Source organism: Pomacea canaliculata, linkage group LG7 (assembly GCF_003073045.1).
Source record: "Pomacea canaliculata isolate SZHN2017 linkage group LG7, ASM307304v1, whole genome shotgun sequence".
Lineage (NCBI taxonomy): Eukaryota > Metazoa > Mollusca > Gastropoda > Architaenioglossa > Ampullariidae > Pomacea > Pomacea canaliculata.
Window position 1 is genome coordinate 28,906,329 of NC_037596.1, and position 8,801 is coordinate 28,915,129.

The window sequence follows — 8,801 nt, forward strand, 5'->3', positions numbered from 1 at the left end:
AATGGGCACACACACATACACAGCAGAAGCAATCTTATTTATATTTGTGATAATTTAAACACTCACGCACACTCTCACATGATAGAAAATTTACTTACACTTACACAAGAAAAAGTGAGCTATTTCTTAGTCAAAATCAAAAAGCCTTTCACTAGTCTTAATTCGGGTACTTTAAAGAAAAGAATGACATACACACACATAGAGACATACATGCAAGATTATGGTTGTTAACTTTCACGTGTGAGTGTGGAAGTGATCCTGTGCATGTAATAGTTTGTCTTGTGTGTGTGTTTGTGTGTGCGTAAAATTGTGTGAGTGTAAGTATTACTATATGTAATGTTTGTGGTTAAAAGCTTATCTTGCGGGTGTATGATTGCCTGTGTGCTTAGGTTTGAGTGTGTGTGTGTGTGCCTGTGAAGGGCAAGATGCATTGCCACATATTATATTAAGCTGACCATCTAAAAAAAATGTAAAAAAAAAAATCTCTGGCACGTGTGAATAATTTTTTTAAAGTTCCCGTTTGTCTTGAACACTTTAACCGATGCTCACTCTGGTCAGGTAACACTCGATTTCAAAAAATACTTTGCTGGAAGTTTTCTTTTTAATTTCCTTGAGTCCTGTGCACTTCAAGACCCCAGGAAGCACAAATGTAGCTTCAAAGGCACTACACACTCAAATGTAATGTTACCTATACTTCTAAACATACATTAACTTTACTAACAAGTATCCTATTAACCATACTAATAAATGTATGTGTAGGAACAAATTACTATTTGGTATACTAACAACTGTACTATTAGCCTAACTAATAAATGTACTTAAAAAAAATTCTAATAAATGTAATATTCGGTGTAGTAACAGATTACTATTTATTACTTTATACTAACAACTGAACTATTAAGTATACTGAGTTTCCCGTGAAGGTGCTTAAATATTTTAAGATGTGATGCTTACAATGCTCTGTCTTAGCTCTATCATAACAAAAGAGAGCTGCTCAAACATTCTGAGTATGCTAAACATATTAATATAATTTTAGCACAGTTATATTCATTCTAAAACTTTTAAAAAAATAAATATCACGCGTATGTGTTCACCCACACAAGGTGGTTGCTTAAACTAAAATGGAACACATCGACAATACATTAAACTGCTTTGAAGAGCATCATCCCACTGCTGGTGACAGTCTATCACTCTATGCCTCAAGATAAGTTAAACAAATCTCCAGTTCCATGACATTCCCACACCATACCAAAGCCTTATTTATACATACATATTACACAACGTTTGTTTATTTGGTGTTGTAATGATACCACGTAATATGATTTCTTTTAAAATTTACCGTAATGCGTTCTTAGCAGACGGAGAGAAACACAGAAGCATGCGCATTCACACTCTGATTCATTAACTAAATATAATTGTCATTTCCCTTCCACAGGACATCCTCTTCGGTGACTCTTTCCTCCGTTGTTTCCTTTCGCTTTTAAGTCTTAAGGATCACAGCGTGGTGTCCCTCTAGGGTCGTGTTCCTTTTATCTCATTCGTTTGTCAGGCAGCTTTTGAACATCTCGCACCATGAATTCCTGTGGACATTGCGCCTGCTTTATGTGCGCAGTTCTTATTACAGGCATAGGTAAGTATATAGTGTAATTAACTAGTGTTTAGGTATCTTTTTATATTCTAGTTAGTGTGTTTGGAAAGACTTTTATTTGATATCTTCTTTGTCGACTGTTTTATAGTCAGCATTAAAACATTTAGACAAGAATCCGTCTTTAAGGTCTGTGTCAAGGCAGACTTGGAAACGAAACACACGTTGCACACACACAAACACACGTTGCACACACACACACACACAAAGAATTTAAAATTGTCTCAAAGAACTAATTGTCACACCTGTTAAATGCTTATTTTTGTGACATGGGTTCTACTTTTACTATTTCATTACATTTCTGTTTTGATTACAATGACCTTTTGCGTAAATGCAAGATTAAAATTATTGGAGAAGAAATATGTCTTTTATGTACATGTTTTAGTATACGTTCATAAAACATTTTTAGGTGTTCTTTCTCCAGATGCAAGTATTAAGAAAATTTTTGTTGGCGTTGATTGTAGGAAGAATGTGGTTTATTTTGGCTGGTTTGCGAGCGTGTACGAGTCTGATGACTAACACTAGCCCTTCTTCTACCACTCACACTGACCGGACAGTGTTTAAGAATCATCAAGTGGGGCAACAGCATCCTCAGTCCTGTTGAGGTACTCAGCGCGTGTCGATGGTAGGATGAATGTAGGACAGGAAGGGCGATGAAGGCGGATGTCCTGCGCTCTGAGTGTTGTTCATTGGTGTGTGAGTGGCCTGTCACGCGGGAGCTGCGATGTGAGGACTGGAAGCTAAACTCAAATTACGCCGAAGATGTTCAGAAACAAATTTATACATATTAATTTTCTACTTTTATTTGGGTATATTTTGTGTGGTGTGGTTTTTTGTGTGAGCGCGTGTTCTGTGTGAACGTCTGCATGTGTGTGTTTGTGGTGTGGAGGGAAGGGCGAAGTGGTAGATGGGTGTTTGACATCGTTGTTTGATTCAAGATTGTTGATCGAATTTTCTTAGCACGAGCTGCCTGCAAATTAACGCCGTCTGAACCAAAAACTTCTGCCAGCTGTCACCAGCACCAGTTACTCAGTTTATCTCCCTCCCTCTTGTCCTGCCCGAGTACCCCAATACACTCTAAACACGTCTAGGTCATCAAAGAATTTAAATAAAAGAATCCGAGGCCGGTTAAGAAACAGCGGAAAGTCGTATGTAGAATGTATCGTGTGTTGTAAACAATGAAAGTAACTTAAAAGTGTTATGAAAGTCTATAAGAAGCTATACTTATTTTTACTTATACGGTGATATTATCAGTTGGACAGAGTCAACGTTTAGTAGACGGCACGTCAAGGTATAATGGCCGTGTAGAGATTTTCTACAATAAAACATGGAACACTGTGTGCAATGATCGCATGGACAAGAAAGAGGCGCAAGTCATCTGTAAAATGCTGGGATTTAACAGGCAGGTCATCTATTCTTGTTCATGTTCACATCTTTTTCTTTATTACCTGCATTTCGCCACTTTTTATAATGTTTCTTTCATTGGGTTTGCTTTCGTATCTGCGTACCTGCACGTGGGTGTGCAGTATCTCAATAGTGATTGAGGGAGGATTCCATTGTCAAACCTTTTAAGCCCCTTCAAGATTTTATGATATTTTTTATTTTTTTATTCTCAATGCTAATTATATGACAAATTATTTTTCCTTGAATCTTTATACATAATAAATACATCTCCTGAGGTATATTTCAGCCCTCTCTGTCGAAGAAGCGCCTTCACGCTCCTGGTGGAAGTTGCAGTGGCCCAGAGTGCAGGAAGCTAGAAGGGGGGGATGGACAAGAGATGTTCAGGTCCCCATTCTGCTGGATGAGGTCCAGTGGTCAGGGCTCAGAGACCAGCCAGACTGACACAATGTCAACACGAGGGATTCTACAAACACGACTGCTATCACTACGAGGCCTGGCGATCATTTTGCCAGCAAGGCGTAAGACGATTTACAAAAAAATCCAAATATCCCCGAAAAAGGTTTGTTAAACTATTAAAATTGCTGTTTAGGTTACACTTGAATTGACAAAGATACATAATTACTCAGTAACATTTGTTTAGGAGTAGACACAATTTTTTTGCAAAAAATATGTTTTGTGTGTTTTTCTCTGCTTACAAATCCGAGCTTACACAAAATCATATTGAAGCACTTGAACACGAATGTCGACAGAACCAGAAACGTTTGCATTTGGCGACACTTGACAGGGGTCGTGTGCAAATACTGTTAAGAGGGTGAGTGGTACACACGTGTGCATCCCTGACGTCCACATCGCTAGAGTCCTGTGCAGACACTCGGTCGAAACCATCGGTGAGTAAACTTCTACAAAGATGAAAAAAAGTATACCTGATTATCAAATAGGATTACTATGATTGTTTTGGGACTAGTCAAAGATGAATTTTTAAAATATATTGCAGTAAAGAATGATTATTATTAGTGTTTATTTACCAGTTGCAAGAGATATTATAATCGCAACAAATTAATGTTTGTTTTGTGGTACTTTTTCACAGACACAAGTGTTTGTAAGCTGTGTTGTTGATTTAGCAAATAATCATATTTCGCTTTGTATATTTTTAATAGCTTTCAGTCTGTCAAATGATAATTTTCATTGTTTTCTTTTTTTCTTATTATTTTATGTTTCAATGTTAGTAGTAAGAGAAATAGCAGACATTTAGCAGGCTGGTCAAATCAAAACTAGTACAGATCATTAAATGATGATTAAGTTTGCTAGTGAAAAGGCAAGGGATAACCACCTTCTAAAATCTTGGAATTGTTTTTAATAAATTTAAAGGGAACATAAGCGGTTAGAGCAAGAATGCCCAACCCATATGCGCGCTATATGGCAGTCTACACCACCCAGCAAACTTCTATAAATTAGACCCACCTGTGGGCCTTACCTGTTAGTTTGATAGAGTAGACATGCCCACACCTGACAAAAGCTGTTCCTTGCCAAAAGTAAATTATCTATCTCTTAATAAGTCTTTTACCTTCATAATGCTGCTTTTCGTTCTTTTTCTTTTTCTGTTTTGACGGTAGCAATAACTTGGACAAGTGTATCAAGTCCTAGAAATCTTAGGAAATAAAAACAAATATTAAACAAAATAATTTTTTTGTAAGAAACGATTTTTGTGTGTTGTTTAGAGCAGCAGCAGTACCTTTAAAAACGATTTCATCAGGACCATATGTGGGGCACAAAGCTAATGTCCGGCCTAAGCGTGAAATGCAATGTCAAGAAAACACATGCAATCGACGTGTGACCAGACAACATTCAACAATGAAGAGTGGAGAAGCAAAGATTTGCACTTCGGATTTCTCGAGATTATTACTGGTGTTCTTTGCGTTGGACTGTAAGGAAGTTTCTTATTTAGAATTTCTGTATAAAGAGTTTTTTTGCTTCATTTATGCGTTAACAGGTCCACCTCTAAACGTAGCATTGTCTTAGTGGTGAATGAAATGGTGATTGTTATTTCTGCGGAATTATTTTGTATGATTTTATAAGTAGAGGATCTTGCGTGCTATCTCTCATACGATCACATTGTGTAGTGTAGTGACAAGTATGTAAGCTTGTGTCTTTTAACTGTCTGTCCACACCATTCCGAGGTATTGGCCTCCTGACAACCGACACGAGGTGTAAGTAATAATTTTCTATTACCTATTTACAAGCCCCTCCTCTTTTCATTCCTAGTGAACGAAGGCAGATACCCTGTGAAAGTGGAAGAAACAAATGTTACTGGTCTCACGTGTATGAGCGAACTCTGGCCTAGGATGTACGCTAATTACAGCTTGGCCAGAAGACTGCAGGTGCTGTTGCCATATGTAGGTCTGAAAACTGATCTGATGGGTATCGAGAATGTGAAGAGGAACACATAATGGGGAGCAAGTACAGTGCATGTTGGCTGTCTCCAGTGATGGGCTGGCGTAATTCTATCTAGTGATACCGCTTGCACGGACTGCTCGAGGTTTTATTGTGAGTATAACTTGCGTATGATACATCTATAGGCATTAAACTTGCATTGCTGACATGCGACCAATGAGCATAACTCCAGTATGATGATAAGGTGCACAGAGGGAAGATGGCATTGCCGCCCTGCAAAATGTGTAAAAACTGAAACCAACGAGCGATTCCTGAGAAAATAAGTATTGTGGTCTACGAACAAAATTAAGACTAAGAGAAATTATTAATGGCTATTTGATTTTTAGTTGCATGAAAAAGTTATTTGTTTAAAAAAAAAAAGATGTATATAACTCTAAGGAACTTAGGCTAACAGGAGTTTAGTAAAATGCTTGGTTGTCGGTTTAGTCTGCGTGTCTGAACTTGTTGTTCGTCTCTGGTTTATGGGGGACTGGTTGTTTAGTGCGGAGTTTGGCTGCGCTAGCGTTACATATTTTATGAATCCGTGAAAAATGACTTTGGTGAGGCTTCATTTTCCTGTATATATACGAGATGTCATAATAAAATAATATTTTTTTTATCTCAGCAGAGCCTGTTAGTCGGGCGCAGGGCTCCTTTTTGTTAAACGTTATTTTTAAGTGTTTCTCTTTTTCCAGCGGACATGGGTAATTACCCGAGCGGCGTACCAAAGGCACGGCGAGGTTTTTTCGTTTTTTGCGGGTGGGGGATAATGAAAAATGTATATAGGTCGGCACTCTTTTTAGATTAGCATTTTTGGCTTAATGTTTAGATTTTCTTACAAATTCTTTTCTTCTTTAATTTGACTTATGCTTTATCTTTTACAAAACATTTTCCTTTAATATCGGAGGGGAGAACTAGAGTTTAAATTTTAGGGGCTACTTTTACTTGCTTTTTTGTGTCTTTTTCTGAAAATTTAGGTGTAAAAATATTTTAGAAATAGGTAGACAAAAACTGATGTATGCATCTGATCCCGTTGACATTTATTTACTGGTAAAAGTAATGATGAATTGCTGGTCTTCTGTCATGCAAATGGAACTCTATTAGTTATGCAGGGTGTAGAGTGAGGCGAGTTGGCCTTCGTGTTTGCTTCTATGGAGCAATCGGTCCTCAATTCAGAACTCTATAAACATTTCAGAAGGTATTGCCTTTGGGTATCGTGCACGAAGGCTGCGCCGGGATTGCATCGGCATTTAGTCCGTTATATTGTCCGTGCAGGGGTGGAGATTTGGAGGGACGGCCTACAACATGTCTTGTATGATTAAAAATTTAGAGAGTATGACCTAGACAAAAACGGAGATTTGTTGAGATAATTTATGTTCTGGCTGTGGTCAAGATGAAAAGTTTAATAGGATTTTTTTTTCCAGATTTCACCTTGCTATCATTACCGAAAATTCAGATGTCGGTCTTACTAGGTGCTGTCAATCGTCTTCGCATACATATCTACCAAGTCAGGAAGAGGTCAAAATATCTAAACATTTTCATGTAATGCTGACAGCAAAACGCTCTCCCTGCTTCTATCACGTGGTCTAGGAAGAGTGAACATACCACTAGCGGGTAGGGGGTCAGTTATAGGGAGGGGCATTTTGTGAGGGATGCATGGCAGCTGAGGACACGAGAGTCAGAGAGCACAATGGTGTTTTACACCTGCATGGCCGTAGTAACTAGAAAAGGTTTGATATGAATGATTGAAGCGTCTCCCACTCGAAAAGTCACGTTCGACTGAGAGATTTCATCGATGGTAAGATGTAGAGCCTTAATAATTTAACGCTGAGCCTTTGTAACAGCGTTTTGTTTATTATATAATTTGGTGAGCATGAATGCATGTTGGTCTTTACTGTAACGATAGATTGTTAATGAGCGATGTAAACAACATAGAAAGGTGCAAGTTGTTTGCCTGTCGTTACGTTGTAAGTTTTCTTTTGTTGTGTTGTTGTTGTATTTGTTGGGTTAGTGCTGTTGTTATATGTAGTAGTGGAAGTAAGTAGTGAAGTAAGCAAGTAGTAGTAGCCAGCAAGAAGCAACAGCCTGAATAAACAATAGACACAAGTGTAACCATCAAAGCCGCCTCTTATTAATGTCCTCTTTTGCCCGTTCATTGTTTCAGATGACAACCATTTCACCGCGGCGTGCGATTTCGGTATTTCGTTCTCTTGCGTGGTATGGATACGTGTATCAGGGGTAAATGAACCTGTGTTTAGGCGTGTAGTGCGGCTATACGATGACTTGCCTCACGGTTTTTATTATCTTGACTGGTACGAGTTGTTGTTCGAATAGCCATCCAACAGGTGAAACAGTCAATCGGAGTCTTTAATAGTGGATATGACAAGAAAGCGAGTTAAGGTTTTTTTTGTTACGGTGCCCATTCTGAAAGTTTGTTGTGCTTCGAAGATTAGAGTATAATTTGTGTCAAAGATTTCCTTAAGTTGATGAGCGTACGGTGTTTTTCTTATGTCTCAGGGTATACGCTTCTCATATGACACAAAAAACGTGTGATTCAGAGTTAGCTACGAAGGCCGCTATATTTTAAAGGAGATGTGTTGTCTTGTGTATTTACTTTTGCTCGTTATGCAATGATGATGTTCCCTCAACCCCCCCCGACAATGAAAATCCGATCAACGGTGAAAACTCAGACCCTGAAGTCGACATTTATATATGTGATTTATCGGATCTGAGTAGCGTCTTTTCTTAATTTTAAGAATATTGCCTAGCATAGGGCCGATCGTAGTGCGGAGTAGTGCAAAATTTGTCATATGGAGAAATTACCGTTAATCACTGACTCGCTATATGTTGCTGGGCTGGGATAGTATTGTCCTTCGATCCTTGAGCAGGAGGTCTGACAAGCTTAACTATTAGAGAAGACGCACGAAGCGGATTCAGACTGAACGACGAGACTGAGGCATTTAATAGAGGTCTGTATCATCGCCATCTAACTCTAGGTGTATGCGTGCTAGAGCGTACAAAATAATGTCTGCTTTAACAATGGGCCTACATTCTCATGGTCTCATGCCAAAGGCAAAAAGACCCAATCTGCTTGTAAGAGTAGATTGCCAGTGAAGGCGTTAAAAAGAACGCCACAGAAAAAACAGATTTTTGGCCGAACAGTTAAACAAGCGAAGCTAACTCCTTGGATAAAAGTACCAGCCACCACCTAGTGGACTCATTCGCTTCCATAGTAGTGTCAACTGGGGGAAGCTTTCTTGACCGTTATTGGCACGACGCTTGCCTCTCAATCCGACCCTAGCACTTCTATACGACTCCGACT

General features: G+C 38.6%; 1 protein-coding gene across 1 annotated transcript in view; it reads right to left on the minus strand.

Moving 5' to 3' along the window:
- Positions 1-8,801, minus strand: part of LOC112569307 (soluble scavenger receptor cysteine-rich domain-containing protein SSC5D-like) — a 155,680-nt gene that overhangs the window by 145,280 nt on the left and 1,599 nt on the right. The gene's annotated exons all lie outside the window — the stretch shown is intronic.